The sequence below is a fragment of the Heptranchias perlo genome, chromosome 10 (genome assembly GCF_035084215.1).
Source record: "Heptranchias perlo isolate sHepPer1 chromosome 10, sHepPer1.hap1, whole genome shotgun sequence".
Taxonomy (NCBI): Eukaryota; Metazoa; Chordata; class Chondrichthyes; order Hexanchiformes; family Hexanchidae; genus Heptranchias; species Heptranchias perlo.
In genome coordinates, this window is record NC_090334.1 from 28,397,613 (window position 1) to 28,423,096 (window position 25,484).

At 40.8% G+C, this 25,484-nt stretch overlaps 1 protein-coding gene and 1 long non-coding RNA gene across 4 annotated transcripts in view; one reads left to right on the plus strand and one right to left on the minus strand.

Moving 5' to 3' along the window:
- LOC137326369 (uncharacterized) overlaps window positions 1–10,613 on the plus strand; it is a 46,351-nt gene extending 35,738 nt beyond the window's left edge. For both annotated transcript variants that reach the window (XR_010964185.1, XR_010964186.1), the window contains one exon: window positions 10,119–10,613. This is a non-coding gene — a long non-coding RNA (uncharacterized lncRNA). The remainder of the gene's footprint in view (window positions 1–10,118) is intronic.
- The window catches only part of cdin1 (CDAN1 interacting nuclease 1), a 139,657-nt gene that overhangs the window by 15,099 nt on the left and 99,074 nt on the right, over window positions 1–25,484 (minus strand). The gene's annotated exons all lie outside the window — the stretch shown is intronic.

Sequence of the window (25,484 nt, forward strand, 5' to 3'; positions counted from 1 at the left end):
ATATTTAAGAATTTGTTGGATTGGTGGTTGAAGGAAAGAGGAATAAAGGGAAATGGGAACAGAGCAGGTACATGTTTCCGAATTGTAATTTCTATGTAATTCATTGTTAGTCTAGTGTCTCCAATAACAAAGATGGCTGCTAATATAAGACGCTAGATCCGCAAACAGCATATTGCTGAAATTTTGCAACTTTTAGAAAGTGTGAGCCATTCTAAAAGATAGTCTAAAATCAATGAAGTTCCAGAAAAATTTGCCCAGATATCTGTAAGGTCACAAGGTCAATTTCTCAATTAATCAGGAACCTTCAGCTCCCCCAAGACTGTTCTGAACTTGCTGGAAGTATTTTTTGCATAGCTGCAAGAAAAATATTGGATGAGCCAACTGTCTAAGTTAAGGCTCTGCATTAGGAGAAAGGCCGCCACTCGTAATTCTGCAAAGACTCTGGTAACCATGAAGAAAGTTGATCATTAACTCCCTCTATATTAAACCTCATGTACTTCCAATCAGGTGGCCTTTAACAGAAAGTTTGTGCGCTTGAGGAATCAATGACTAATTCAATCTCTGTCTTCCAGATGTACCACTTAAGTAAGCTGAGGTAATATTACCATTCAAAACTTCTCTCTTTGGATGAATTCATTCCAGACATCTACGTCAAGTACAGGTTGAAACCTGCCTTTCAAGTAGCTAAATGCACTGATCAGTTTAGTAATAGCCATACAGACCAGGAAGCTCCCAGATTCAATCCTTGGTCTATGTGGACGCAGGTATAATTGGCATCAGTGCCCCAGGTTAGGGAAGGGAAAAATCATAAGAGTTCCTGCTCCTGATCACTATCCAGAGGCCTTTCACTTGGAGGGAAGAATCAGCCAGCATGCATGAAATTTTTAAAAAACACACAAAGTAACTACTAGCTGAATCATTGTGGATTCCATGCAATGAATTTCTTTTATAAGAAAGCAAAACAATAATCCTTTTTGAATGTACAGCAATAAATGATTGACAGTAACAGGAGAAAAAATGAGGGAGATCAAAAAAAAACATTTACACTGTACAGGGTGTCAGCAAGAGTGCCACCACTGAGTCAGAAGGTCATGAGTTCAAACCCAGAGACTTGAGCATATAATCTGTGGTGATCCTTCAGTGTAGTAATGAAGGAGTGCTGCACTGTTGGAGGTGCTGTTTCAGATTAGATGTTAAACCAAAGAGCCCACACCACTAATCGAAGAGCAGGGAAGTTATCCCGGTGTCCTGGCCAACATTTATCCCTCAACCAACATCACTAAAACAGATTATCTGGTCATTAATCTCATTGATGCTTGTGGAACTTTGCTGAGTGCAAATTGGCTACTGTGTTTCCCTACAGTACAACAGTGACGACACTTCAAAAGGTACTTCAACGGCTATGAAGCACCTTGGGATGTCCTGAGATCGTGAAAGGCCCTTTATAAATGCAAGTTTGTTCTTTATTTATTCATTTATAGATGTGTGGATCTTGCAAGGGTGCAGTGAGCTATAATTTTTGAAGGGACAGCATCCAGAGATTTTTAAGCTGATTAAAGGATTTGATGGAGTAGGTAGAGAGAAACTATTTCCTCTGCTGGGAGAATCCAGAACAAGGGGGCATAACCTTAGAATTAGAGCTAGGCCATTCAGGGGTGATGTCAGGAAGCACTTCTTCACAAAAAGGGTAGTGGAAATCTGGAACTCTCTCCCCCAAAAAGCTATTGAGGCTAGGTCAATTGAAAATTTCAAAGCTGAGATCGATAGATTTTTGTTAGGCAAGGGTATTAAGGGTTACGGAACCAAGGCGGGTAGATGGAATTAAGATCCAAATCGTGATCTAACTGAATGGCGGAACAGGCTCAAGGGGTTGAACGGCCTACTCCTGTTCCTCTGTTCTCCATTTTAAGGTAATATTCTATTTGGATGTGGAGAATTAACAGTGATGGTGGTATTTTCTTATCAAATATTTGAAGCCACAAATTGCAGCAGGCTTAAAAAACCTGTGTTCTTGAGACAGCATAGCTCTATGGCAGAGTAGGCAATTTACGGTCAATATATACAGAATCTACTGAGTACTTTCCAGGACCTACAGAGGTCAAGATATAACAAATATACTTCAGTGCCCTAATGGTTAACTCCATCTATCATTAAGAGTTTATGGAAGGGAATTTGTGGTGCAGTGGGTTTAAACATTGTCCTTCCACATCTTGGACCTATGATGTGGAGATGCCGGTGATGGACTGGGGTTGACAACTGTAAACAATTTTACAACACCAAGTTATAGTCCAACAATTTTATTTGAAATTCACAAGCTTTCAGAGGCTTCCTCCTTCCTCAGGTGAATGTGGAAATGAAATCCTCGAAACTTTCGCATTTATAAATCACAGAACAATACCTGGTGATTACAGATAGTCTTTCCAACTGCCCGTTGCCAAGGCAATCACAGTGTGCAGACAGAGAGGTGTTACCTACAAGGCCACCGAATATACAAACAACCAAAAAAAAAGAGGCAGAAACATAGAAACACCCGGAAGGAAGAGAAAGACAGCAAATGACCCGTTATATTAAAAACAGATAACATTTGTTCGCTGGTGGGGTTACGTGTAGCGTGACATGAACCCAAGATCCCGGTTGAGGCCGTCCTCATGGGTGCAGAATCTTGGACCTAGGTTTCTATCCAGCTCAGACTGCCTTCAACAGTCTAATGTGAAATCAGCCCGAGCAGTCACAACCCAATTACTCATCTACACGGGTCAACAAAACAGAACAAATTGGGAATCTCATTCACAAAGCCCATAATGATGGTTGGCATGGGAAATGGGAAAAAAAAACATTCCACTGGAAGAGTAGGGGTGTTTTTTCTGAGGTTCAAGTTGGGGCCAACACTGGGGCAGAATAGAGGGAACTTTACTCGGCACATTGCCAAGTTATTTCTGACCTGCAAGTCTTTGATGCTGACACTGATTGCCTTATCTTCACTCACTTTGATAACAACGACTTGCATTTATATAGTGCCTTTAATGTAGAAAAACACCCTAAGGTGCTTCACAGAAGTGTAATCAGATAAAAATGGATGCTGAGCTAAAGGGGAAGATATTGGGAGGGATAACTAAAAGTTTGGTCACAGAGGTGGGTTTAAGACGGGTCTTGAAGGAGAGGTTAGAGAGGAAATTCCAGAGCGTAGGGCCTAGACAGTTGAAGGCACAGATGATAATGGTGAGGTGAGGTGAGGTGGGGGGGGGAGTGGGTGCACAAGAGGCCAGAGTTCTCAGAGGGTTGTAGGAGTTACAGAGAGGGGGAGGGGCAAAGCCATGAAGGAATTTAAACACAAGGATGATTGGGGTACCGGGGGCCAACGTGGGTCAATGAGAACAGGGATGATAAGCACCAAAAAAATAGCAAGATTATAAATAAGACAACATTCGCACAGAATGAGTTTAGCCTGATAATGAACAGTAACATTTAACCTCCACGAAGCACATGCATTAAAGTGTTTGTGTGTTAATAAGAAAACCCAAGGGGTCCAAATCAATTAATCAAGTTCTATCAGCAGCCAAGCTGACTATGCCAAGTGATTTGGGTTAGTTTGGAAAACGTGACCATCCATTTCAGGGAAAGATCTGCCTTCTTGGGAAGGTTCCCAGGTCAAATTGTGGGTTCCAAAATCTCCAGTCATAGTTCTCTGGTGCACCAGGGAACAATCTTAATGACATTTGGCCTTTGGTGCCTGATTTTCAGGAAAACCTACAGAACCTGAGAGAACAAGGGAAATGCAAAGACTGCTGGCCTTAATAAAGGGGTGACCAGCAATAGTAATTCAATCCATAGGCAGAATTTAGGATAATCTTCATGATCAGACTGGATAGCAGAAGTGATTTCATCCCATAGCATGTTTAGTGGTCCTTTGAGCCTCTAAGTGAGTGAGCTGCCTCATACATTTTGGCTCTGAATATGTATCTCCCTTTCTAAGGAGGATGATCTGAATGTCTTGTAACACAACCAGGCTGAACTTTGACAATGTAGGATCAACAGTGCTGCTAAAGCACAGATCCGAGTGTCAATTATGCCACATATTTTTTGAAATTGGCACTTGTCAGTCTTTCCATACAAATTTCATAAAAGTGAGAAGGTGGAGAATTGTCTGTGAGCTAAGGGATTTTGGTGAGTTGCAGTCAGCTACGATGGGGAAAAATGGCAACAGTGACTTGCTTCTTTGGGTTGGACAGACTGAAGTCCTGGCAGCTCGTGTCACAGCACCAAAATTAGTAGTAGGACTTGAGTTCAGTTATTGTATAATAATGCCATCAAAGCTGTTAGGGCTCTAAGTCCAGTCAGCAGTCACTAGGTTATCAATACATTGCACTGATGAAGCAACAATGATCTTAGCATCCTGAGGAAACATTGGTCACTGCAAAGCCTAGAAGGAACAGGGTGACAGTTGTACACACTGCCATATCTCCTCAACTGCTGAAAAGCTCAAAATTAGGATATGTGGCAACCTAGAAAGGTCCAAGAGGATTGACTGGGTCTTCTAGGCTTAAGGACAAAGATTCATCCTGGAAGGCAGGGAAATGTGCAACTCTAGAGGAATGCAAAGTCTGTGCCTTTACTGCCTTTTTCATTGTTGGTATGATAAGTGGGGGGTTGAGACCCGATGGAAATCAGAAAAGTCTTTTTCATAGTTCTGATGAAAATCAGGATTGTTCTAGTGACGAACCAGCATAGACATTATAGGTCAAATGGCTTCCTTCGGTGGTGTAAGTTTCTATGGTTCTAAGTCCCAAAAAAGCTGGATTGAATAGATGGAAATAGCGCCGTAGAGGGAAAAAAAATACAAAACTCCCATGAAAAGAAAAACTTCCAGTTTGAAGCTCAGAGTGTGCACATAGTTGTAGGCAGAACAAGGAACTGACATTTGCCATTAAGCAGCAACTGTGTACGCATGTATAATGTATGCAAAACCTGATCTGAATAAAACAGACTGATGCATTTGTAATTTTTTACTTTTTGGGAAAGATGCTTACTTATCACTTTATATCTCCCATGCTATATTAAATCTGTTTTCAAAAACAATTAAAATCAGATTTGTTTTGGGGCAGTTTGGCAAGCAAAGATTTATTTGCCAAATTTGGTGATTTTATTGCTTATCAACATATGGTAAGATACACAAGTTTCAACACAAGCATTTTCAATAGGTAATCATGGTCTGAAAACAAGTAATTATTTTTACCAAAAGTTTAAATAGTTGTTAAGGAAACAATTCAATGCTTATAGAACATGGCTACAATTTCTGACACATGGGGCTCGATTTTAGGGTCGGGTTTCCTGCGGGTTTCCAGCGGGGGGGCCCCGAAAATCCCGATATGCGGTCACGTGACCGGATCGCGCTGCGATCCCGACCACTTCCGGGTTCCCCGATGACGTGCGGGGCTGCGTGCGTGGCCCCCGCTGGTGCGAATCCCGCAGGCAATTAAAGCCAGCGGGGTTCCACTTGAGAGTACTTACCTTACTTGTTGAGGTCAGTTAATGAGCTGAATTGGCTGTCAAAAGAGGAAGTGTGGGATTTTACCTGCATCGCAGACTGTTTCACACACTGGGGGAAACAGTCTCTCTCCAACCAGGCGTGTTGCAGCCAGCAGCCTGTGGCAGGTGCCAAGGTGCACTCCACGGGGGAGAGCCCTCACCCACACAGGAGGCCACCGCATCACATAGGGCAACCCCTGCCCCCCACCACACCCCGCCAAGCCAGAGGACAGACCGACACGAAACCGCAGCCCCAGTCCGAGGAACCACACACCTACCCTGCACAACCCCTCAGACCAACACCTGTCAGGTGGGTGGTGCGTGGACACCCTCGGAGGACGAACAGCATGACCAGCCCCAGCAGCCTCGCAGTCCACGCCGTCCGCCGCAGAGATGTGGAGCCCCCCAACACGGTGTTGTTGCACGCCCACCTGCACAGCAGGAGGGAGGGCTACCGCAGAGAGAGACGCATCGCAGAGGGCACTACCCTCGCCACAGGGTACACAGACCGAGGCGCAGCTCCCCGGACCTCTCCGAGCAGCAGTGCACACGGAGGCGCAGATTCGCTCGACATGTAGTCGTGGAGATCTGCAGGCTCTTTCATGCCGAGCTGCTCCTGGCTGGCCCCAGCACCAACTGCTTACCTGTCGCTGTCAAAGTCACCACTGCCCTCCACAACTTCTCCTCCGCATCCTTCCAGGGTGCAGCCGGCTACACCGCCGATGTCTCTCAGTCGTCTGCGCGGAAGAGCCCTGCAAATACACCTGCACCTACTCTGCAGTAACACGATGGGTGGCATCAGTGGTGGGTCCTCATAGTGATACCCAGGAGCGGGCATTATTGGACACAACAGACAGGATTCGCGGAGACATGGCAGTGGTGGTGCCAATATAATGTGTGCTGTTTGTTGCTCTGAAATTCAATATAGGTAACACCCATGGCAAACCCTCCGACACCCTTGTGCACCCCCTTCATGCTCACGAAACATTTGCCTTACGCTGCCTACTGCACATATGTGATGCATGCCCTGTGGCTGCAGCACAGGTGGTGGCAGGTTGAGTGAGGCTGGCCGTGAGGGAGATGCACAAGAGGGTGAGTATGGGATAGAGCCATGAGATTGTATGAGGATTGGGTCGCGTGTTAGTGGCAGGATGAGTACTGGCGAGGTGAGTAGGTGGAGGTAAGATGAGGATGGGGTTTGAGTGGGTATGAGGGGTGATGTGACAAGAGTAGTGTTGGCGGTGCCGAAGGAGATGTGGGGTTGGGGCAGTGTTGTGGCAGATGGAGTGTAGGGGAAAGACTTCGTGTTCTCACTGTGGCTGACCTACTGAGGTCATTGCAGCGCCTCCTGCACTGTATGCAGGTGGGCGATATGTTGGTTGCGCAGGTGACCCCCTCTGCCACCTCGAGCCAGGCCTTCTTGGTGGCAGAGGCAGGCCGCTTCCTCCCGCCCGCCGGGTGGAAGATCTCTGTCTTCGCCCTCCTCCTCACCCCATCTGATGATACCTGGGGTGAGGCATCATTAAACTGGGAGCAGCCTTCCCCCTGGGCTGCTCCATGCTGTAATTTGTTCCATCGGTTGCAGCATCTGTCAGTGGAGGACTGCCCCTTTAAATAGAGCGCCTCCAGCTGACAGATCGTACTGCGCATGCGCAGCCCGCCCGACGCGCAGACCAGCAGTGCGGACCCCGGAGGAGCAGGTAATTGATTCCTATTAGTGTGTTGCCTGCTACGATCGCGCGGGCAACCCACTAATTTCACCGAGCGTGTTGACCACGCTCCCGAAACCCAACCCGCCGGAAACCCGCAGGCCTGGTAACATCGAGCCCATGCACTTTCGAAAGGAGCCAAGAATCTGATGGAAGGAATTGATCAAAATTTGGTACTCACAATTTGGATTTTCGTATTATTAATGGGCAATTGTCATATATGATTTATGCAGATAGTTTCCAGGATGGTCTGTATCCAATAAAATGTCAATTATCAAGATAAGTTAAATCATTAAAAGGCATTATAAAGTTATTCAGGTAAGAATTTAGTGGTCCCTGACAAACAGATGGAGAGACAGAAACCAAGAATAACTAACAGAATCAGAATGTCACATTCACAATTGCACAGTAACATACTAATTTTTGAAATTTGATAGTAGAATAAAAAGTGCTTATTTATCATGGCCTTCCACTGTTTATATTAAGTATTTTAGATGAATTGGAATGACTGTTTTAAATATTTTTATATTTAAACCACAAGAAAAATGTGTTTTAATTGGACAAAATATTGTTCTTAAAGTAAAACTGCTGTATCTTGGAAAATTGGAGTCGTTCAAATATAACTGTTAAAAGGAAAATGGCAACTAATGAGCAATTTATAAATGATGGTCGAACATAGCTGGTCATGCCAAAAGCAACTAATTTAAATTAAAATAATGCAATATTGGATTAGCTATAGTCAAATATTGATAAGTTTTAAAAAAAAATTCACAGAAACAGGAGATGTTATTTTAGTGCACTGCAGAGAATCCTATACAAAACAAACCTTTTTGAAGAAATTGGCTTTCATTACAGTTGTTACATGGTAATAACAGTGATTATTGCTCAGACTGAATTCAGTCACCATTCAAATTGTGGCCAAAACAACTTAGAGCCAGTTCACCTTTCCACTACCACATATTCCTTCTGGTTTCAATTAGGTGTCACAAAAAGAATAAAAACATTTTTCACTAACATCACCCCTCTATCTTCCTGCCTCACATGAAAATTGTCTAACCATAGTCTGAACAGTGGTTCTAGGCTGCAAGCTTTCTGCAGCGACTAACTGCATGTCTCTAATGTTCAACCCTAGCATACACCCATCATCATTGGTAGAGTTAATTTGTAAAATTATCTGGGACTGGTCTGGGCTGGCTGGCATCAGGGAGCTTCCTCCACCCACTACTGATTTAGATGAACCAACAGCTTCAGCTATAATTATTGATCCATTAGAGGATGGCAGTAGCTTTCTGATACACACTTCGCCATTTCCTTCTTCTGAGACAGGTCAAAACATCACTAGCCATACTAATTCCCTTCAAATCTGGCTTCAATTTATTTTGAGGTCTTTTCTAACCTTTGGTTTAATCAACACCAGTGCTTATACAGCACTCAACAAATAGCAGTAAATACAGATTTTGACTTCAGAAACAGTCAAACGTGGTGTAACGCAGGTCAAGTACTAGTCTCTGTTTAGTTGATAAATGCTTTGCTAATCCAATCACTGGCTGAGAAAACTACATGCCATCAGCCAATTGACCTGACCTAAGCTATCCTAGATTTCACATGGGTAGGATTTAGAAAGATGTTTATCCCAAGCGTTGACCTAGCCAAGACCTTGTTCGTGCCAGGCTGGCATTCTGGTAAACTGGAGTGAAAATGCTTGGCTCAAATCAGTAACACGTGCATCTAACTAATACAAACCATCATTTAGAAACGAAGTGCACTGCAAAGATCATTTATTCAGCAGTGCTCCAGGATATTATTACAACAAACTGGGGGAGATGTTAGCCAGATATTATCAGCATTTGTGGATGTATTTCACGTGTGCAGTTAACATTTTTAGCTGCTGCTAAATAAATGCAATTTCAGTGTGTATTTTTAGGAATTTGCTGTGGAAACAAATGTTCAATTACCCATTTCATGGCTGATTGAGCTCTTTTAGAAAAAGATGCTGTAGGTCCCTTAAAGACATATGACATTTATTAGAACTGGGGGGCGGGGGGAGGACATACAGTATCTGGAAAATCAGACTAGAAATAAATTAGCAAGGTTTTATGTTACAAGCTAAATGATTCAAAATGAAATAAAAATGGAATGACAAGCGGGTCATTAGAAATTATTCCAATCTTTTGTTGATATTTTATTTTGGTGCAAAGAGAAATGTTAGTGTCAGGTACAATAGCATTTTTACACAACATCAATAAAAAGAAACAAGATCAAAATTTTCTGGTTGATTCAGAGAATGTTTCTTTGTGAAAATGACGCTTACAAATATATCCTTTTACATCTCCCACATCATGTTTTTGAACCAGTACTTAATTCTGAATGGCCTAGTAGGTATTACTGTCACAGTTTTGCTGTTGGTTAACTGTGAACACAGCACAACTAGACTATAAGGGCTTTTGACCATTCTGCTCAAGAGACAACTTTGGTGACAATACCCAATGCATGTCCCCACAACACATGTGCTCTCCTGAAAAGTCAATCTACCGGGGACAACAACGAACTCTTTAGGTATAGAAGAGTAATTTGAATACTAAAGCACATTGGGCATTATAAGGGATAAATACATTACATTGATAGTATTTTTGATGTTTCAAATCAACAACTTGCATTTATATAGTGCCTTTAATGCAGTAAAATGTCCCAAGGCGCTTAGATCACAATCAGAAGTCAAGTAGTTACTGAATAATAAATAAATACATTAAATGTTGGCAATGTACAGCTGAATTAGGGTCAAACCTAAGATATTAGCCTACCTTTCTCTTTCAGATACTGATCCACCTGTTTTTTTTCCCCGGATTTCCAATTTTAACAGTTTTCTCTACTTCAAAATGGCAGATACTTCGAAGAGATCACAAAGCAGGAATCAAACAGAAGGATTTACAACCATCATCTGAACTAGTCTTGTTAAATTCTTGCTTTGCTTTCATTCCCAGGTATCCAGTGCTGTCGCCATAAACATTCATATAGATCTTTGACATATTGTAATTGTTTTAATTTTATAGGAAGTTTTAGTTCTGTTTTCTTCTAGCATTCATTTGCCACTGTTTTCCATGCCATTGTGTTATCATATTCACAATTCAGTATTAAAGATTGCAGTTCTTACTGCAAGTTTATAGAGAAATAATTAGCAGTTGATTACTAGGAAATTCTATGGCTGATATATACTGTATATGAAATAATTTAAGACAAAGATCTGTTCCTGTCTGTGACCAGAAGTTTACATAAAGATTATATTCTTATTCCATTTGTTCATGTTTTATGTACACAGTAAACAGGTAAAAGACATGTAAAGGTTCTTAGATTAAACACAAATGAAGTACCTTTAACATTCAGCAGTTGTCCAATTATCAGTGAATCATTAAATTTCCATTAAACAAAAGTCTTATGACAATACTTCTAAACCACAATTTCTGGTAATTTATTACACAAATTATTGTCTGAATAACACTTTAACTGAAGTTACACATGGCTTCTTCTGGCTCTTTGCAACCTTAGCCATTACCCCTGCTGTGTAAAACTGTGCATGAGTGCAAGATCACAGTGCCTGGTCAGGGGTGAAGCATGGCACCAAAGTGGAAGCTTTGGAAGTGGGGCAGTCATTATGATGTAACTGACCTATATGAAACTGCTACCACAGTTCAGATATATTGTCAGGTTCCAGCCTCTAGCTGTTGTCTGATAGCCCTAAATACTTGACAAACTGAAGGCCTTTCACTTTCCGTTCAAATTGCCTCATCTCCCTGTCAGAGCGCCATGGGGGACTCCATTAGTTTTCCAACTCCTTTCCCCCCACTGACAGTCATTTAGTTGGCTTCTTGTTGTGAAGGCTGTCCATGTCAAATTATCCAGGCCCCTATTGTCCTTATTACCACTAGAGAAGCCATCATGAGTAATGCTATGGGTCCCTCAGTTGTCACCATTTGTCAGAGGGGAAAGGAGTGTGGTTACATACAGCTGACAGGTAATTTCAATGTCTAAAATTACCCCAATTACTCTTGTCATAAACAATTCGATAAATGCATGCCAATAAAAACAGATAAATACACCAAGGTCTTTTTGTATTAATGACTACAGTAATGAGTAAATCATTGATATGATGCTCCTTCTCTTCTAACTATGCTCAGCTGTGTGCTGGCAGTTGGTACCTGGTCAGCACAAATTGTGCCTTCTACTTTCATTATCCCATCAGTGAAAGAGAATTTGAAAGGCCGTGACAAAATTAATTTAAGGGAAAAAAATTGGAGTGCCTAAAGCAGGTGTTAAAATAAAGATTTTCATTTGCCAGTTCAGTACTATGCAGAGATGAAAAGAAAACTATGACTGCTGCTGGTGAATTTCACAGATGTCAGAAAGATAAGGTCTCTCTGCTTGTATTTCTTTGTTGTGTTCAAATACGAGGAAAGAAAAAGGCTAGCACGTTAACATTATTGGCCATAAAACAGCCATTAACACTTTGTTTATGTGGCTTTATCAAAAAATACAATGAGCACAATGTACTGTCATTAAAGCTTATAAAAATAATATAATTACATCACTGCCATTCCTCAACACAACCCATTCTCAGGTAATAAGTCTGAAAAAAACGAATGTGAGCATTATTATAGCTGGAATTAAATCTGTAGGTTGGATTAAAAAAAACCTTCTTTATTTGCTGCTGTTTGACTTTTAGTCACAATCGCCAGCACCAATTGCACCCTGTCTCTTTGCTGACCGCAGAATGAAGTGATGGCTGAAAAACCCATCCGAGGGAAGTTGTTACAGGAAATTGCTCTTGGCAACTATTTGTTCAAGAACCAGAATTATTTTTTTTAAAACTAACACTGGGAACAGAGTGGAAAACAGGACAGGTTTCCTTAATGAGTAATCTATTTTGGTGCATTCCTGCCTGGACATGACAGTTAACCGAGAGCCCTGAAAAACTTGTAATTACCAGTGTTACAGGGCAATTAATGCATATTACACTGCACTACTCATGGCAGCAACTGTCATTTTCTCAATAAAAATGAATAGTCTTCAGCTAAAGGTGACATTAATTGGTCCTTTAATGACTATGTAGCAAAGCCAAAGCCAAATATGAACAAAACAGCAATTCAATGAGCGACTTCTGGCACTGGAAAATTGCAATAAATGAGACTAATTGCTGTTTAGAAAAAAAACTTTAAAAAGCTATTAAATGCAAGATTTGAATGCTGAAGTCTAAAGAGATGGTTATGATGTTAATCCTGGGTTCTCCAGACAAAAATATTCAGCGAATTCCAAGCTTCTGACAGCAGGAGATGTTCCACAAATCATGTATGCACACCATATCCATCAAAAGCTATATTCCTGCTTTTATCAGTTTTCAGAATACTTTGGCAATTGCAGAAATCATTGCTCAGTTTCTGGGCTGTCATCTATGTAAATGTGAATACTGTCAATATTTCAGCAAAAAAAGCCTCACTTCAAAAGGGGTAAGAAAGTACTAATATAGATCATAGTGAACTGCATTAGCATTGCAGAATGCACACAGTAATATAAAGACACACTAAAGCTCCAAGACCTAACACTTAGTGTTTTGCCAATGGGAAGTTAGGAAAAGTTGTTAGTGACAGCTCATTTGATTAGCTTATACAAAATAAAAATAAAATTTCTGAAGAACTCATTAGTCTTTAAAAAGGGGGTTGTGTTGTCCATACATCACAAATATTTAAGGCATTAAAGATGTTCTAAGTCAGTCTGCCATTACTACTATGCTAATCACTTTCATAATTTCACAAGAGAAACTTTCAAACAGGTTTCTTGCTCAGTTTTCTTTTGATTTCTATTACTACTAAGTAAACACTTTTTTCTTTCTAAATCAAAATTCAATGTTTTAAACAGTATTTATAATTTCATGTTTAAAGTTCAAAAAATTAAGATATGGTCAGTTGTTTTCATTCAATATTAAATGTAATAAAAAAATCAGGAAGTATTCACAATGTGCTGTTACTTAACGTTACTCAAGTTTCAGTTGTAATATGGACTGGTGTAGTTTGCCTGTGCCTGGAATCAAACATTGTACATTTCTATTACTTTAACCTACTTCCATGATAAATGTATATTGCTAGTCACTAACTCAGGATTCCTTGACCCTCAACAAGCTTAAGTATGCTAGTAGCAACAGTACTTAGTAGAACATAACGAGACCTACACCTTTGAAATGTCGTATCACAAGGAATAATTTTGTTCTCATTTAATGATTCTTTTGACATTTTGTGCAGATAGTCTTAACATTTCAATGATTCCATGTTACCAGCACACAAACACGTGTCCTTGGTTTGATTTAGGCAATAGGTTACATCCAAAAACTGACCAACATAAACTATTAAGTTTTCTCTTTAAAAAGTAATGATAGTGATAATCCAAGGTTTTCAATGCATGAAAGAAATAATGATGCAAAATTAAATCTTCAGACAAAAGAACTGTTAAAATGTTTCTAGTGGCAGACTGTCTCCAGGCAAATATAGAGAAACACACAGAAAATACAACAAAATTAATGGCACTTTTTAAATGTACCTCCTGCCCTAATTAGTGTCCTAATGGGCCTTTGCCGACATGTCATATTTTTCACCTTGAGGGCATGGAGGTTAGCTGCACACTTCTAGATGGTGTGTACCATGTTGCTGCTGCATATTGAACACAAGTCATGTTTTGTTCATGGACAGGCAGACTATGCGAGGGTTCCTTCACCTGAATTTCTGCTTCACTACCTCTTGCCATACCACTTTATAGGCTAGTTGATAACTAGGGCAAGTGATTTGTTATCATTAAGATCTGCTCAGAAACCAGCATTTTCACTGCCTCTGGGACTTTTTGTGCAAGATTGCAATATTCGGGTAGCAAATTGTACTATATGCGGTAAGTGTAGAAATTTGAGGATGTGTTGCATCATGCAAAATAACTTGTCCTATTGATAGGCGATGAAACCTTTCAGAAATGTGGCTGTCTGATTCTACCTGGAATACAAACCTATAAGTATAGGACTGTGAACAAAGTATTAGACTATCTGGCAGTATAAGTACCACAGCACTACTGCAAAAAATCCACTAGTCCAAATCTAAACCCATCATAACTTAGGTCAAAAAAGAAAAACTAAGAATTAATTAAAGCAAAATTAAATGAAAACATTTTGAAACTGGTAGATTGAAATAGAACCTTTAAATTTAGTTTAAAGAAAATCACGTGTAGATCTCTGCACATTGGCCCGGTGATTTTATATCCTCTTGTCAAACCTCTGCAGTTTTATTTGTAGTGATACATGAATGAGAAGGTTGGAGGTTAAAGTTGATATTCGGGCCAACAGGAAAGCAGACAAACCAGATTCAGGAGGTTACAATGATTAGTACATTAAGACTTGCCCACAACCGTTACTAACTATGAAAGTCCGCATTTTGTGCAGTAGGCAACTTACAATACGACACTGAATGATCCAATCGAAAGTTGCAATTAGCTGACCTCTTGTTTCAACAAAGTCAATAGTTTAACCTTCTGAGCACTAAGACATTTTCATGCTTTTATTTAATATGACAACTTCTTGACAAGGTAATGAAACAGAACTAGTTGAAGAGGGATGTAGTAAAAAATCCGTTCTTTTGTTGATGCCGTTTAATCATGCTTGATGGGTATGTTGCAGATCAGCAGAATCCCCCGATATAAAGTTATTTTACTAAAACAATATTGAGCTGCTCAAAAATAAAAACAAATTTGCTAAAAATCTTTGTTAAAAAGATACAGCAATCCTTTTTTTATTGGCGGTACGCCACCTTTAATAAGAGGAGTTTGTTCTGAGAAAAAAAAGAGGACCGTCTCGCAAGACCTTGCAGTTTGTGTATTTCACCACGACAACAAACTGGCCGGTGTAATTGATTGCTGTGCACTGAGGTGAAGGCAAACAGTGCTAACAAACCTACACAGGAAAGGACAAGGTTGTGGAAGGGACATCGGGCTCTAAAACAAGAATAAGTCAGGGTTATTTATAAACAACAGACTGTGCTGTCTACAAGCTTGCCAACAGCAATACCATTCAAACCACACCAAAGCAGTTGCCTATCAATTAGTCTGACTTGAAGGTGCTCCATAGCTAAGAGCAACAAAGAAAAAAAGCACATCTTTTGACTTTTTATTGAATTATTTATAAGAAATAAAAACAAAAGGTGTTGCAGACCAGATTTCTATCATTATGGACTGCAATAGTAAGAAATGGGGCTATTGTGGTACCATTTGCAGAACCTTAATTCCATACCTATTCTGCAAGATTTTATTCCTTTAACAGGATTTTGGACAAAGTTCAATATAAAGGCATTCCTGGGCTTATCTACACAACAGAGCATGGATTAAACTTTAATTAAATATATTTTACTGTAAAGCCTTCAAAGACCCAAAATGGAGCATCGCATTATATTACTCCTGGCAGTTCTTTGAATCACGCATGAATGCTCATTTTTAACCTTCAGTGTACCATTGAAGGATCATCTGCTGAGAGACTTGCACTTTCTCTCTCCCCTTGCCCTGTAATTAAGGCTTTTAATGCATTTCACTGTCACTTACTACAAAGCTGTGTGTGTGTACATAAAATGAACCACTTAAGAGTTTTACTTGAGAAATCTTCTAAATGCGTTAGAATACCATTTTTTTCCTCCAAAAAAAAATCCAAGGTGATTTAAAATGAAAAGCAGGTGGGTGAGAATTGTCCCTGGAGTTAAATATAAGATTTTATTTTGACTATCCAATAACTTATAAACCAAAACTAATTTAACAGTGTAATAAAAGTAGCTATTTTTGCTACTGACTCCTAACAACTTTTTAATGTTTATTTTATGTTCAGTTCAAATGTATTAAGACTCTTCAAATAGTTAAAGTGCACTCAAGTCAATTTTTCTTCACTATTTCTGAATAATAATCAAATAAAGAGGTGTTACTTTTTTGGTATTTAATTTGCTTTCTGAAAACTGGTACAATTTTCGAATCCATGATTGTGCTTAACAAACCAAAAAAGGCAAGATTGTATTTTTAATACAAAAAGTTTGTGTGTCTGAAGCAAAATGTTTTTTTATCAAGAAAGATTATATTAAGTCTCAGAACTCAAGTGTGGGCTTGGGAGCAGTTCATTTAGCTGAATTTTTCAAAAAAAAATTGATTTGTGCAGAGTCTGACAGACAGACCAGTTTATTTGGCTTGGCTTGTCTAATTAAGGTCTACAACGCTTATCTGTGAGATGAGTTCCCTTGAAAACAATCTTTGCAACAACTAATTAATTAAGACAGAGCAGTTTATTTTTGTGCCAAGTTTTACTTTATTTTGATAAAATCAGTAGTGCATTAACCCTTGAGGACAGCAAGACGATTTCTGTACCAACATGAAAAATGTAAAGTTTTAAAATTCATATCATGATTATAATAAATCAAGGAAAATTCTTTAGTTCTTTCCATTTCTACAATTTTACTATATAAATCAGCTACACTAAAATGTTTAATAGATAATTTTTGTAGAGGTTATGTTAACATATGTGTAGTCTAAAAAAAAATGTTCAGTTCACAGAGAGATCACAGTCAGTCAGATAATATTGAAAGTACATAAAATCTAAAATCGGTCAAGATCTTCAGCTTCACTATCAAATTCTTTGTATGTGGAAGGTGAGATGAAGGTTTGTATATATTTATGCTCCAGCCACAGAGACAACTGATATTCCACAATTCTCTATAGTTGGTTAATATGTTGACTCTGTCAGGCATTACCCAACAAATTATTTAGAATCAACACAATAAAGATTTAAGCATGTAATCATAGTTGCCTTAAGTCTATGGACATCACTAAATGTATCAAAAAAATATAAATATTTCACTGCAGTTTAAAATAGTCAATCTTCAACCCCATCAAGATAATGAAGCATTAGAAACTTTCCCACAAGCACAAGTATTGCAGGACACACATTTCATTTTTACTGGATTTTTATCAGACATTTTTAAAATTAAAAAAAATTGCACTGTATTTTCAATCTGGGTAAAATTCAATTCATAACCCATCCAGATAGCCAAGTCGTACTACATTAGTCACTTCCAGACAGAATCCAGCAACAATGATAAATACTGTTGATTGCTTCATCAAATGAGAACTGGAAAGTCACCACTGAACAAACGGAACACAATGCATCTAACGTCATAAATTTATAAAAGCTGACAAAAAAAACATAATTATAGGTTAATTTTTCAGTCGCCAGAATAAAAAACAAAGCACGCAATTGGCAGTTTTTTCTGTGGTGAGAAAAAATGATGCATGGATTCACACGTGCAGTGATTTGCTACCTAACTAAAGTAATATAAGAATTTCACAGCTATACTCAGTGACATCCTAGCCAGATACACGGCCTGAATTTGACATGCATCTTACTGAAAATGTCCTGATATTCTGTTTCTTTCCCTAATACTCCTACATTCAAAACCAGTTTGAAATCTAAGTGCTGCCTCAGAATACTGAATAAGATATAGAAGACTTCTTGAATTGTACAATATCTATAAATGAGTATCCATGCAGAGAAAAACAAAATCTCAGGATCAGCTCTATAAACTGTTATCCTTCTCTCCACCTTCAATATCAATCCATCATTTAAGAAAAAATTGCTGATGGTGCATAGCAATAATTTTCATGAGGTCTTTAGGAATAATTTTAATAATGCATACATTTGACACCTCTGAGAAATTTCTATTATTCCCAATGGAAGCTATACTAGACAAAATGTTGATGTGAAGGAATTGCAAGCATTGTGTGGTGCTTTACTTCAGCTATTTTGTAGATTGTGTATCTGGAGAGTGCACCTTAAAGGGAAGTACATAATCCTCCCAAATATTAATGATTATGTTTATGCTTTGTTCTCATCCATAATCAATGTTCTGACATGGACCTGAGACAAATTGCATGTAAAATGTTTTTAAAATGTTCTGAAGGAAAAACAACTCCTCATTTTTTATTTGGATTGGATTGGGAGGAGGAGGGAGGCAAATTGAATCATCTGTACAAGTGATCATTCTTCATATTTCAGCCTGGACAATGAGGGGGAGAAACTGGTTTTGGCCCATATTCGGGCACAAAATTGGCAGTGCGCTTGGTGCATGCACTTGATCACGTGGGCACAGGGAACACGCCAAATTGGTTCCTCTGCTTCATTTGGTTAGAATAGGCAAGCTGCCAGTGCTACTCACGCTGTTCACTGGCAGCTCCCCTAATGGGGAGCAAGAATCTCAGGTGTCCTTGACATCATTTAAAGGCAGCATGCAACTCTTAAAGGGGAGGTGCACCTTGGCTGCAATCAGCTACAATTAGAGAATTGTATACATGGCAGGCAGCAGAAAAGCTGGTAGGGCCCTCCCCGGTTTTGGATGCTGCTTTGGAGGTGTTGGTGGAGGTGGTCATTAAGAGGAGAGAAGTCCTCTTTCCAACCAGTGGGAGGAAGATATCCAGGCGAAATGTCCAGCATCAGTGGGCAGAGGTGGCAAAGTAAGTCAATGCCAAAAGCATTTCACCAAGGACCAGGCTGCAATCCAGGAAAAGGTTTAGCGACCTGACAAAGATTACTAATTCATACCCCTCATTACTCTCTGCTTAGTCTTACGTTACCTGTAGCCCCAGCCCTCACAACCGTTTCCCCTCCCCCCGCATCTCATCACTCGCCTCCAATTACTGCAGCACACATCACTCCACCTCCTTCTACTGCAACACTCTGCACCCGTGATTGTCCTCACTATTACTTCCCTCTCCTCCTCACACTTGTACCAGCTTTCACATACACCTCACACTATTCTACCGACATGCACATCCTCAAAACAGCTCATTTGGCTACCAACAAACGGCCATCTTTCAAGCACAAACTATCATGCAACACGAGGAAGCAGGCGAAGACAGGAGGAGGGTTATTGTCCATCCATGTACTATCATGGATATCATGGGCAGGGCAGGCGCCAGGAGCGCAGCAACTGGTGAGGCTGGAGGACACGCCTGCGGGGTTACTGACATCTTTCCCTTATTACTGAAATCTCACCTTCACACGCTATACATGACAAGATACTGCTGCTTTGAGCAGCCACATATTGGTTTCTGCTTACCCTTGCCACCAGATGCTGACCCTTGTCCCTCTCTTCACTTTCAGGTCTGGCAGCTGAAAAGGGTCCAGTGGGAGCAGAGGCAGAGGAGGACAGTCCTCAAGAAGATGAAGCTTCACTCGACCTTAACTTAGCAACTACCAGCTCAGCGACTGGCACCCTGTGTACTTTAGAGGGTCAGTTAATGGGGTCTGCACTGGGCAATTCACCCTGTACAAGGATGCAACAAGAACATGGGGTTAGGATGGCCAAGGAAGCAGTTTGCCAGAGGGCAAGCTTGCATCTTATCCTGGCTGCAGAGGGCACAGATGAAGACTTTGAGGGTTCATCTGACAGTAGAAGACTGCTGGCTATATACCAGGACCGTCTAAGTACACCTGCCAGCCTGCCAACGAGCTTGCACACAATGGCAGAGAGCTCGGAGGAGTCCAGCTCCAACTTGAGTGGGGTCTTTGCGCGCGGCATTGAGAAGATGTAGTCAACCATGGAGCGACTATGAACAGTGGCTCTATGAACAGTGGGGTTCACAACAATGGGGCCACTGCTGGCAGCTCTGACGGCTTTGATGGGAGCTCAAAGTGCTGCCACCTTGGATCTGGGTCCCAGCATCTCTTCTGGCTTTCAAAGCCTGAAGGAAAGCATACCAACTGTGGCTCAGTGGTAGCACTCTTGCTTGAGTCAGAAGGTTGTGGGTTCAAGTCCCACTCCAGAGGCTTGGGCACAAAGTCTAGGCTGACATTTCAGTGCAGTACTGAGGAAATGTCTGAGCACTGTTGGAGGTACCGTCTTTCGGATGAGACATTAAACCAAGGCCCTGTCTGCCCTCTCAGATGGATGTAAAAGATCCCATGGCACTATTTTGAAGAAGAGCAGGGAGATCTCCCAAGTGTCCTGGCCAATATTTATCCATCAACCAACATCACTTAAAAAAAAACAAATGATCTAGTCATTTATCTCATTCCTGTTTGTGGGAACTTGCTACGTGCAAATTGGTTGCCATGTTTCCTACATTACAACAGTGACTACACTGCAAAAGAACTTCATTGACTGTAAAGAGCTTTGGGACCTCCTGAGGTCGTGAAAGGCACTATTGTCATATATAGTCTTTCTTTCTAAGGGTTTGGAGAGCGTCATATCACTCCTGAACTCTTGTTCTCGCGCAGAGCATTGGGAGTGCTGAGGTTTCGCCCCATGAGTGTCAGTGACACCATGGGAGAGACATATGTTGTCCTCTTTCAGGATGACATCACGCCTTTTCCCCTTCCAGCCTCTCAACCAGTGCTCTTGTTGGTTCCACACAGCCAGTTGAGCCAGACTGCCCCGGCTGCTGCCGAGATGCAGCAATCTGCGGCCAGACCCTCTATGGCAAGAGCTCACCGAGGTCACCCACACAGCCATCCCAAGTGTCCTCAGTGGAAGATCCGCAGCCTTCCACCTCCGAAGTTGTAACCAGAGGGGAACTACCGCTTAAGAGCATCAGAATAGGCAAAAGAGCACAGAAGTCAGGCATTAGGGTTTGCACAAGGGTGATTTTTAGTTCTCAATTGTTAATTTTTTTGAAATTAAGACTGATGAAGCATCTTGATGTTTTTGGCTTTTTCTTAACTTAACTATTGGTCTTAGCATTTGTAGTGATGTGAGTGCAACTCCCAAGGTGTACACTTGAATCCATTCATGTGGTGGGTGTAAGAACCTTGGTGAGATGGGAGGAGGGACTGTTGATGCATAGGAGAGCAGAGGGGAGGGATTATTCTCTGTTCGATGAGTTGATGCCACAGATCTCATAAGTGTGAGGTGGTGCATTTTGATAGGAGGAATAAGGAGGCTACATACTCCTTGGGAAATAAGAGTCTAAATATAGTGGAGGAGGAAAGGGATCTAGGAGTACAGATTCACAAATCATTAAAAGTAGCTATGCAGGTTAACAAGGCCATAAAAAATGCAAACATAACACTGGGGTTCATTTCTAGAGGAATAAAATTGCAGAGCTGAAAAGCAGAGAGGTTAATTAAAACTTGTATGGAACCACACTTAAGAGTACTGTACACAGTTCTGGTCATATTATAAAAAGGTGCAAAAAAGATTTACAAGGATGACTCCAGACCTAAGAGGTTATAATTACCAGGAAAGATTAAACAGCCTCATTACTCTAGAAAAGAGAAGGCTGAGGGGTGACCTGCTAGAGGTCTTTAAGGTTATGAAAGGGTTTGATGGGGTAGATGTAGAGATGATTCCATTTGTGGGGGACACCAAAACTAGGGACCATAAATATAAGATAGTCACTAATGAATCCAATAGGGAATTCAGGAGAGTGGTTAGAATGTGGAACTTGCTACCACATAGAGTAGTTCAGGCAGCTAGATAAGTACACGAGGGAGAAAAGAATAGAAGGGTATCCTGATAGGGTCAGATGAAATAGGGAAGGAGGAGGCTCGTCTGGAGCATAAACACCAGCAGCAATGGCCTGTTTCTGTGCTGTAAATTCTATGTAATCTCTGGCAGCTGGTAGGATTGGTGGCCCTTGCTCTTTGTCAGTATCCTCATCATCCTGCTCCTGCACTTCTTAATCCCCAGTGTCTGTAATGGTTTGCAAAGTTATGGAGGATACAGCAGATGACGATGAATTTGGAGACTCAGTCAGGGTTGTATTGCAGAACGCCTCCAGACCTGTCCATGCAGTAGAACCTCTTCTTCAGAGGGTCAATGGCTTGTTCCACGAGAGCTCTGGTGGAGGCGTGGCTCTGATTGTAGCGCTCCTCAGCGTTTGTTCCTGGGTTCCTTATGAGTCATGAGCCAGGTGATCGGGGATATCCCTGGTCTCCAAGCAGTCAGCCTCTGACCCAATGATCTGGGTAAAAGAGAGGGGGTAATGAGGACTGCCGCAGGATAAAGACATCACAACTACTACTAGGAAACCAGGCACAGACATGCATAATACGCTGCCTGTCGTCGCACACGAATTGGACATTCAGGGAGTGGAATCCCTTCCTGTTCACATATATCCTTCACATGGAGGTTGCAAGGCAATATGCGTGCCATCTGATGCCTTGCACTCGTGGGAAGCCTCCACACTGTGGCAGTTTGTACACTCACTTCTCTGTATGTGCAACTTCATTGCTGCCTATGCAGCACCAAAACTCACTTAAAGAGGTCTTTTCTTGCCATAACCTTGCTGCAATATAAATGTTGCCTTTTTTCTGGCTACTGAAAGGCTGAACAGCCCATTGTGACTATTCAGGCTGATACTGAATTCTCATTCACTGATCTTTGTACCTCCTCCAACTATTCAGCTCAGGTAGCTGAAAAATGAAGTTGTGAAATGTAACATTTAAGTGACTGTTTGAATATTGTTCTAATGTTGTGGAATCCAGCCTCAAATAAAAATGGGGCAGATTTTACAGCACTAGCAGCCTTAGGCAATATTACAGACTGCTTTTTTTCATATAAATGAAATATTAGAAAAATGCACATTAACTCAATTGGTACAATCACCGCAATGTCACAACGATTAATAATAACTTGTATTTATATAGCATCTTTAACATAGAAAAATGCCCCAAGGCACTTCACAGAGGTGTAATGAGACAAAAATGGAGGTGCAGACAAAGAAGGAGGTGACTAAAAAGTTTGGTTCAAGATGTGGGTTTCAAGGAAGGTCTTAAAGGATGCGAGGTGGAGAGGTGGAAGAATTTAAGAAGGGAATTCCAGAGTGTGGGGCCTAGATGGCTGAAGGCACGACCGCCAATTGTGTGATGATGGGAAGGTGGTACTCACAAAAAGCCAGTCAGAGGAACAGAGAATTTGAATTGGTAGGGGGGGGGGGGGTGAGAAGGAGGGTTATATGGCTAGAGGAAGTTAGAGACAGGGAGGGGCAAGGCCACGAAGGGATTAAACATGAGCATGGGAATTTAAAATTTGAAGCGTTGGGGGGGCTGGGAACAATGTAGGTCAGCAAGGGCAGGAGTGATGGATGAATGGGACTTGGTGCAGGATAGGATACAGGTGCAGAATTTAGGATGAGCTGAAGTTTACGAAGAGTGGAGAATAGGATGGCAGACAGAAGAGCACTGGAAGTGTCAAATCTGGAGGCGGCAATGCTATGGATGAGGGTTTCAACACCAGATGGGCTGAGGGGGTGCGCAGAGGCTGGCAATGGAGAGTAAATGGGGATGAAAGCTTAGCTCAGGGACAAATAGGACGCCAAGATTGCGAACAGTCTGGTTCAATTTGAGACAATAGCCAAGCAGAGGGAAGGAGTCCACGGCGAGGGTACAGAGTTTGTGGATGGGACCAAAGACCATGGCTTCAGTCTTCCCAATGTTTAACTGGAGTAAATTGTGGCTTATCCAAGACTGGATATTGGAAAACACCAGAGGCAGGGGAGGAGTTGAGAGAGGTAGAGCTAGATGTCATCAGAATAGACATGGAAGCTGACTCCATGTCTGTGGATGAGGTCAAGCACACATACCTTGGGGGGACTCTGGAAGTAACAGTGTAGGAGCGGGAAGAGAAGACATTGCTGGAGATGTTCTGGCTATGATTGGATAGGTAAGAGTGGAACCGTGAGGACAATCCCACTGAGCTGGACAACAGAGGCAAGGCATTGGAGAAGGATGATGTGGTCAACCATGTCAAAGGCTGCAGAGAGGTCGAGGAAGGATAATGCACCACTTTGTTTAGAGCCATTTCACTGCTGTGGCAGGGACTGAAAACTGATGGGGAGATTCAAACATGGAGTTGAAGGAAAGATAGGCGCGAATTTGTGAGGTGACGACACGTTCAAGAACTTTGGAGAGGAAAGGCACGGAACTTGGATTAATTTAGCGGACTTGGATAATTTTATCGACTGAATGATATGTTAATACAATGCACAGTATATGGAAATAAGAAAAGTCTGTCAAGATAGATGAATCTCGTTAGTTGCTGTGCGGTACCTAAAGTGAAGTCACCTATACAGGTAGTATTTTGATGTGATGGAATAAGATGGTTTGGAAGTGTGGCAGAATCTAATTGGTCCTATGATGATGTGATGCAGTGAGGTGATGTGATGCAATATTTTTAATTCTGTGGCCAGATTCAATTAGCTAAATAGTAGATTCTATTTAGATCACAGTAGGCCAATTCTTTATTATTAAATTATATCGTAAGAATCAAATTGAACCTTTTGATGACTGCAGAAACATTTATGCATCAAAATTAAAAATATAACTCAATGATTTTGAGTTTATTCAAACAGCATCAGGGATGATTTCCATTGTGCACTATGTGTAAACATGTTAATTAAAGAACACATTTCCAATTTTGCTACACGTAGCTCACTGGCAGAACTCTTCTCAATGATTTTAATGTCATTTTATGGTTTTGCACACTATTTTGCTTCTAATGTAGAGCATTAGAAATGAGATTTTCTTTACTGATCTGATATTTTGGATGCTGCAAAGGTTTTCCAGTACTTGAAGAGTTAACATTAAATGTTCTGAATTTGCCGGCATTTCAACTAAAATGGTTGAATTCACTATACATTAAGTGATAAAAATTCCTACATTTGTGTGCACTGGATAAGAGTAAAACAGTCTTTTTGGTACTTCATTACTGCAAACATTTCTCAAAGCAAGGTGTTCTAATCTTTACATTTTTATTGTTATTTACATATATAACAAAGAAATGCCTGACATATGAATAGATATTTTTCTTGGTGTGTCTGAAACATGTGGGTGTGGACATCTTGACCCTAATTTGACTCTTGCAGCACAAGACAGGTATGTGTACTTAAGTTAAGGTAAGGTCTATAACAGCACCTCCAACAATTATGAGGGTAGTAAACTATTACATTCTCAGATTCAGAAATTGTACGCACACAAAAAGGTTTTGGAATTAGAAAGTCCAGCCTTATCATACTCTCCTTTTGTCCCTGAAATCAAAATTGTACATTAAAGCCTATTTTTAAAAAAAATCAAAATATATATTGAAGTTCACATTTTTGATTATTATAAATTAAATGGCCAATATCAACTTGTCTTGTGCACTGTTATAAGGCAAGAAATGGAAAACCTAATTTCACATTAATTGATGGTTAACTGGTAACTTTTTC